Consider the following 8,180-nt stretch of genomic DNA (forward strand, 5'->3'; position numbering starts at 1 on the left):
CATGAATTCCAAAGCATTCGCTCCCCCTACACCCCTTCGAGCGAACTATGAGCCGACAACAGTACATGGTCCGCTCAGAATGGCAATCTGATCGGACACATTTTGGGATGGCAAATTATGTTGTTGGAGCATGGCGATAAGCATGACTATTTTCATTGTTTTCTTTTTTTAGGCTGGTACTTCTTCATATTTGCATCACGGCAAATCCTTGAATCCGCATGACAGTTACACTCAGCAGCGTGGCATTTTTCTGAGAATTTTTAGATACAACGAGGCAATTTTTACTCTAGAGCGTGGTAAATTCTTATTCAAACAGCATGCAAATTCATCTATTTCCATGTTCATATGTTCGTCTACATGGTCAGGAAACGATAGTTTGGTCGGATTACCTCCCTGAGGGAACGTGAGACGTATATTGGCGTCCATTTTTAATTTACTTTTGGCTGTTGAAATAGATCTCTCATTTAATCCACGACCAGCATAACTTCAATTATTTCTATGATTTTGACTCCCTGAGGGAAAAGGATTGCACGTGAAATCCATCCTGGAGCTCCCGGAAGAAACGAGTGCAGCTAGCCACTGCACCGCACTACTGTTCGTGTTAAGTAAAGGGGCCGCGACCTACTTGAAGCTAGTGAAGCCGGTTTTCTCTTTTTTTTAAAAAAAAAAATCTTTTTTTTCTCTTCTCCTTTTTTTCATTCGTTTCTTCAGTTTTTTCATTTTCTTTTTCCATTGGTTTTTTTGGTTCTCTTTGTTTCTTTTTGGGTTTCGTTCTATATTTTTGTATATGTGAACCACATTCTTCTAATACAGATTTCACCTTTTCCCTATACAAATTTAACATTTTTTTAACATATGGTCAACATTTTTTTCTATTATAAATTATTAACAGCTTTCAAATACTCTACTTCATTAACATTTTTTAAACACAAGATAAACTAGTACACATGACCAACATTTTTTTCTATAATTTTTCAATTTTTAAAATACTTCATTAATAGTTTTCAAATAAAAATATTAACGCTTTTTAATAAATGGTCAACATTTTTCTAAACACATTTAATATTTTCCAAAGGCTTGATTTACAGTTTTCAAAAACTTGTTCAATATTCTTTCAAATGTTTGATTAACACTTTTATAAACATGATAAAAAATCATCATTTTTTAGTGCATGGTCAACATTATTATATACACATTTAACATTTCTCAAATGCTTGATTAACATTTTTCAAATTCTCAACATTTTTTTCAAATGATTGATTAAAATTTTTATATACATGATCACATATTTTCAAATACTTGGTCAACATTTTTGCAAATACTTGTTCAATATTTTTGAAATATTTGTTCAATATATTTCAAAAAAAAATTGTAGAGTGTTTTTTGTAGAGCTAACTCATTTTTCGCTTAGAAATAATCAGTAGTACCATTCAAATAATTCACTTTCCCTTTGTACTTGCATGCACTGCCATTGATTGTAGATTGGTTTCCAAAATAATGCATGCTATTGATTCCCTCATAAACTATTTCTTTCCTTAAATACTATAGTATCATTAAAAATGGGCTAAAACTCGTATTTCGGTATGTATGTATATATACCCTATGATTTTTTTTGCGGATACCCTATGATCTATTCTATGTATTAGATGTATTTCCATAAATACTATAATATATACCCTATGTTTTATTGTAGGTATTAGATACCTGCAAGCGTACCGATATATTTGTTAATGGATACTTAAGTTTTCACAAAAAACAAACAGTGCATACACAAGATATATAATCTAAATACTCAATGCGAAATTTGTTGGTATATACCTATAAGTGCTATTTCCTTTTTATGAGTGAATTCATGTACGTAAACTAAATACCTCGACAAATGATACGTTACGTACGTATCATTATGAACATCCATACAACATACCTGATGGTGATGTATCCAAGGTATGATAATAAAGGAATCATACCCAAAAAGTATGGCTACATACTAAAAATAGTACGTATTATCCTCACATAAATTGTGGGTATATACTGTAAACACAACTAGGTATCACAGAAAGAGAAACCATTTGGGACAGAAAGTGGCAAATTCCACTAATCTCTACTCCTAATGGAGCAGTTGGTAGTCTCGCTTCCAGGTTTTTTTTCGTCCTACCATTTTCGTCCGGTTTTTTTTAGTTGGTTTTTTTCGCCAGGTCCCCCCCTTCACCCCTACGTAAAAAAACCGCCTCTCCTCTGGATCCACCCCCTCCCGCTGCGACCTCTCTCTTTCCCCCATCTCCCGCTCCACCGCCGCCGCCCCATCTCCCGCTTCACCGCCGCCCTCCCTGGCGGCACAGGGGAAACCCTAGACCACGCGCGCCGCCACCCTATCTCCCTGCCCTTCGTCTCGCCGTCGCCGGAGGAGCGGCCGACGAAGCCCGCGTCGCCTCCAAGGAAGGCGACGATGGGGCCCTTCTTCCGTTTCCGTAGGCCATGGCTGCCTGAGCGGCCCGGAGGATGGACTGCGCGGTGATGGCGCGTAGAGGTGTGGCGTATCCCGTGCAGGCGAGCTCGTCGCAGCGTGCAGGAGGGCGTGGCACCATGGCAGTGTGGTGGAGGGCGTCGTGGAGCAGGGCATCGATCTGGAGGGCGTGGGCGGGAGCGCCCGTGCTCCGGGCCGCAAGGAGGCTCGCGGGTGCATCGCCTGCGTGCGGCGCAGGGCGCCAGAGTTGATGCGGCCTCAGCCACTGGTCTAGCGGCGCCCTGCTGCTTGAGTGGGCGGGCGGGCCGGCCAGATCTGGCCTGGCTGTGGAGGTGGGCGTCCCTGCTGATGGCGCTGCTGGCCTCCAGAGGGCGGGCGTTCTTGGGCAGCTGGTGCGGGGCGTGCGGCTGCACGTGAGGGCTGGCGCGGATCTGGGCATGGCAGCGCGAAGTGGCCGTTTCTCCGCCACTGGTCGGTGGTTGGAGGGGCTGTAGGTGCGCTGGTCTTACACGGTGATGCTTGGCGAGGTGGGCTACTCGGGTCCACTGGTTGGATGGTTGAGGTTGCCGGCGAAAGCTGAACTCCGGCAGGGGCCAGAGTTGTCGATGGCCGCGCCGGCAGGCCGTTTCCTTGCTGAAGGTATCAATGTTGCAGTCCTCACCTTCCACTGCCCCGTGCCTCCCCCTGTGATTCACTGAAAACCTGATTCGATCCAGCTTGCTTGCTTTGTATTGCGCAGCAGCCAGACATGCCCATCCGGCTGGAAAGGAATCGGCAAGCTGCAGACCGATGAAGCTAAGTAGTTTTGTTATCTTTGTTTGCACAGCCAGATAGCACGCCTTCTTGCTGATTACTTCTTCCCGTACACTCACGTGAAACAACATAGATTCACTAATTGATTTTGGCCAGATGCGCTAATACAGAAAGTTAGCTTGATTAGTTAATCTTCAGCTAGATGAGCGCACACATGTAACGCACAGAACGCGCAAACACGGGAAAATCTATTGGATGGCAATAGGTGTGTGACGCACCTATGTTTTTATTGTTTTGATCTGGTGAAGTTCAAAGGGGTTCTTATTTTCATAAGGCCAAATGATGTTCATCAGTGCGTTGGATACCTTTCCTCTTTTTTGCTATGTATGTTTTCATGATATTTCTCTTGTCCTTTACATAAAATATCTTTCTATTACCCCTCGGATGACTCCCAAATGTTGTAGTTCATCTGTCAAAAAAGGTGCTTTGCCTGATAATAATTTTTTTGTTATATTTGTTAAATAGTACACTGCAACATTGATTGTGCTAGGCGTGATGGAAGCGTGATGCTCGCAGACACTTGTCAAGATGCGGAAGGATGGGAACACAGTGGTGGGGAACTTGGGTATATGAATGATAGACATGATCAGAATATGCATGCCACATTAGGTTGACATGGAGTGGAGAGGAGCCAAGGTAGGGGTGGTGAAGAGAGTCATTGGAAGAACAAAGAATAAGGTATTTAGCGGGAAATAAGGCAAAAAATCAGTTGGACACATAACGTTTAGCAAAAATGAGCTCACCATTTTTGAGTGTTTACTACATCCTGGTCATCTACAAGTACTACAAGACATCATATGTAACTACAACCTTCCTCTTCAACATGTCGTTTATTTTGCGGGTGTCATGTCTTTTATTTTTGCGGGTAGCAGTTATGTTGAAGACAATTCTTTATTTCTTTTGTAAGGTGAAATACAAGCATGTTAATTATTGTATGATGTAGATTTATATAGAGAGAGTGGTTACTACCTTTTTTCCATTCTATCCAAAAAACGGATTGGGTTCTACCATCAAAAGCGATAACGGATAAAAACAAGAAAAATCAACCAGGTCGGTGACGTCTTTGCTGATTTACCATTAAACTCAAATTAGTATTTAATGTAATGAAGGTCAAACTCTTGTCCGTACTGAATTTTGTCTTTTTTGCAGGAGAGAGGGAGGAGTTGGCCGGCATGGGGTCATGAGTGGTACAAACAGGAAGATGCACGCCCATGGTTTTGTCGGTTCAGTTTACTGTGGATTTTCAGTTCTTTTCATCTCATAATTATCTTTATTTATGTGTTAAGCTTTTATTTTTCTTTTGGTCCTTCCCACTTGAGGCCTCTTGTGCACCTTGATTTAGTTCTGTTCTTTATTCGGTGCCAGTGTCTTAGGACAATACTTTCATGCATGGATTATTTCCAGCATTCAAATTTGGATACCTTTGTTCCACTAGGTTCGTTGCATTCACCTTATTGAAGATAATAAACACTTATTGAGGAACATGCTAAGGATGGAGGAACGGACCTCAAGTTCCAGCTGCATATTATTCAGCTTGATTCATTGCTCAGGATTTTTGAAGATATGGCTTCTAATTCCATCAACCAAGAACTTAATTCAGAATCTAAAATTTAAAGGTGAGGTAGAGGAATATTGCCTGTCCTGTCCAGAAACAATGCTCGTTTTTTTATTCCAGTCGATGTATTTCTTGTGTCTGATGGATTGAGTTTTGAGTTGGAACATAAGTATATTAGTGTCATAGAATTTGCACATATGCTTTATCCACTTGTGATTACTATTTACACAGCATATATTTATATTTGGATTACAGATTCTCTGTACTTGTTGTTGTACTTTGTGTTTTCTACTGATTGTGGTGCCTCTTGAAGCAGGGAAAGCTAGGAGTCATTGATGACAGGTACGGAAGTTGGTGGACACCTACAAGGATGTGGAGGTGAGCATCATGGTGATGCGGCACAACCTCGGGGCGGCGCTGGCCACCCTGAACACGTTCGAAATCTTTGAGAATGGCCAGTCACGGCGTTTGCGTTTGTTAGGCCGCGCGTGGGCGGTGCCAGCTTTAAGAAGCGGTTCCGCGTCTACCACGCCCTCCGTGTCCGCATCGCCCGGGACATCATGTCCAGGTACTCGAAGCTGTTGTACCACACCATGGGGTCCGAGTTGGCCATCGACATCGGCACGTCGCCATACCTGAGGGCGTCGCTGTCCGGTTTATTTTTGCTGTTCGGATCCCGCAAGGTGAGTTGAATCAATCTTGTACGCCTTAGGCGATGCCCCAGCTTTTTTGATATCCGTCGACATGATTCCTCACATATAAACCATGCAGCAGCCATGGACAACCTTCATCTGAAGAAGCTATTGTTTGCTCCGGTGGATTTGATTTTGTCTTTCCTCTTTTCTATGGTTGTGAGCAATGAAATCCAATTTGCATCTCCCTACATGATCAAGGCTACGGTGTGAATTATGACCATCCGTCGGATGAGGACACGATTGTGGCAGGGATGTTGGTGGCATGAAGTTGTATAGTAGCAGGATGGTCTAAACTCAGCCACTAGAGATTTGAGCTACTTTTTGGTCATTTTCTACTCAATTCTAGAGTTCTATTGCATTATCATAATTTTTCATATCTCAGTAAAGTGGATGTTTTTTAGGTTAATAGTAAAGTGCATGTCAGTACCTCCAAAAGGATTTTTTTTCATGAAAATTGTTTTTTCCTGATGGTAATCATTTTCATACAAACTGCTATAGTTGCTTGCCCTTTTGGCAGCATTTGCTCAGAAGCTTGACTGCCGAGACTAGACTAGACTAGCTTGATTTTCTTGATACATCTAAATATTCCAATGTGATATGTTAAAAATACAGGGAGGATATTTGTTTGGCTTATGAGGAGATTTTGGTTAACCAACGTTGACGCTTTCACTCGCTCACCATGTTCATTTGGTCTGGATTACTTCTCTAACATTTTAAAAATTGCTACTGTCAAGTTTCAGTTGGCGCGGGTGTACAGCAGAGGTATATATGTGATAAGGTGCTGTGATCATGAGAAAAAGTAAGGAACTGCACATCTGGGCCTCACATTAATTACAAATGTTCAGTGGCTTACAAAGGGTACATTTTACCTTGTTTGAATTTCGAAGATTTAGGCCATATACATTGGTATGTGAGACGTTGTGTCTTCCCATAGAGATACCATCTAGATTTTTATTTTATTTTGGAGTTGGAAGAAGGATGAATAAGATGGAAGGATGCCCCTTAATCCGTAAGAGAATACATTTAGGTCAAAATATAATTCTGTGGCTGAACTTTTACACTGGTCAGGCTTAGGTTTGGGCTGAGCAAATAGTTTAATTGGTGTTAATGAGCCCAACAAATGCAAGTTCATCGATTTCTCATGATATGCTTTTGATCTTTACCAAAATATGCATTATACCATATTCATATGTTCGTTTCCTATGTCAGGTATGCCGTACAGAGGGGATCAAGCTGTATATTGCTATGTGGAATGCTTTGATTCGAGGTGCTGTCGGGTTGGGAGCATGAAACATGCTCTGTAGTTCTTTGGTTCAATGCAGGAGGAAGGGATGTACATAGACCCGAAGATCTTTATTAAGATCATCCACGGGTTGTGGAAGCAAGGGGAGTGAGATTAAATCAAGAAGTTTTTTGACAAAATGAGGATTCAATGGCTCAAGGAGAGTAAGCCCCAAGCTAGATCATTATTGATTTCCTTTAGTAGGATGTCACATAATTCATTTAGAGTGGAGCAGGAATATTCAAAAAGGAAATGTACACCATATATATTAGTATAATACATCTGACACTTTCTCATCTTTCACTAATAGCACATTGATCATACCATTTGCACAGCTCATTCCGGTGTAAGTCGGGCCAATTTAGAAAATATTTTAAAGCTGATTCATACAGGTTATAGAAGTCAGAGTCAAACAGCATAATAAGATATTTGTTCGTGCATAATTTCTGATTCGTTTGTCTTCTAAGGATAAATGGGACTGCTATCTAGACTGTACCTTAAAAACTATTAGACCCTGCTTATAACTATTTTTCATCTTGGCGTGATTTATAAGGGAGGCCACGCCATTTGTTTTTGTTATCACAGGCCGTGATGACCCTGATTCATTGATGTATAGTGTTGTATGTGGTCAATTACCTAAGACAGTAGTCACACTTCTCCTGATTTGCCTTGATCTGAAATCTGACTTTTGTATTGGTTGTAGTCAATCTGAATATTAGTGAGGTACTTTTCCAATTGTCATTGTTCAGTTCTCTACATTATCATGCATTTTCTTTGCTTTAAAGATGTCATGATGTTCGCCATGGCAGAGAAAAAATGTTTTGAAGTTGTTCCTTAGTATGCTTTGGTGTGCCTATGCACACATGAAAACAAAAGGTCGAGAGGTTTAAAAATGTCATGTTTTTTACCATTGCAGATATCCTGCTTCTGGTACTTGCCTTCTACCTCACAATGTTAACACAAAAGTTACTATATCTGTAAGACATGCCCTCTCTCGTTTAATGATGTCCTGAAATTTCCACATAAAACTTGGTAATCATGCCAAGTAATCATGCTAATTTTGAGAGAAGTTCAAGTGGCATGCCCCCATTTGCCATGGTTGCGATGTACTAATAAGCTGCAGGACTAATTTTTTTATTATTGGACTGATATTCTAAAGTTGCATATGTAAGAGCATATTATATTTCTCATAAACAACTGCAGTTAAGATTCCATGCTCTTCATGCGTTGAACGAGTTTGCTGTTGAGCAAGCTACAGTCTCTTTGTTTGACTAGCTAGGCTGTGTTGTGTACATGTAAAAGATGATCCTTCTGTGGCTACTTGCATGTGTATATGTGTTGAAGCTCTTCGGCATTTTTTAAGATAAACTC

The 8,180-nt window shown here is 41.0% G+C and overlaps 1 long non-coding RNA gene across 1 annotated transcript; it reads left to right on the forward strand.

Moving 5' to 3' along the window:
* Window positions 1-4,505: 4,505 nt before the first annotated feature.
* LOC123043288 (uncharacterized) lies at window positions 4,506-7,198 on the forward strand. Its single transcript, XR_006419124.1, has 2 exons — window positions 4,506-5,515; window positions 6,262-7,198. It is a non-coding gene; the product is annotated as an uncharacterized lncRNA (long non-coding RNA).
* The last annotated feature ends 982 nt before the right edge of the window (window positions 7,199-8,180 follow it).

This window comes from Triticum aestivum, chromosome 2B (assembly GCF_018294505.1).
Source record: "Triticum aestivum cultivar Chinese Spring chromosome 2B, IWGSC CS RefSeq v2.1, whole genome shotgun sequence".
Taxonomy (NCBI): Eukaryota; Viridiplantae; Streptophyta; class Magnoliopsida; order Poales; family Poaceae; genus Triticum; species Triticum aestivum.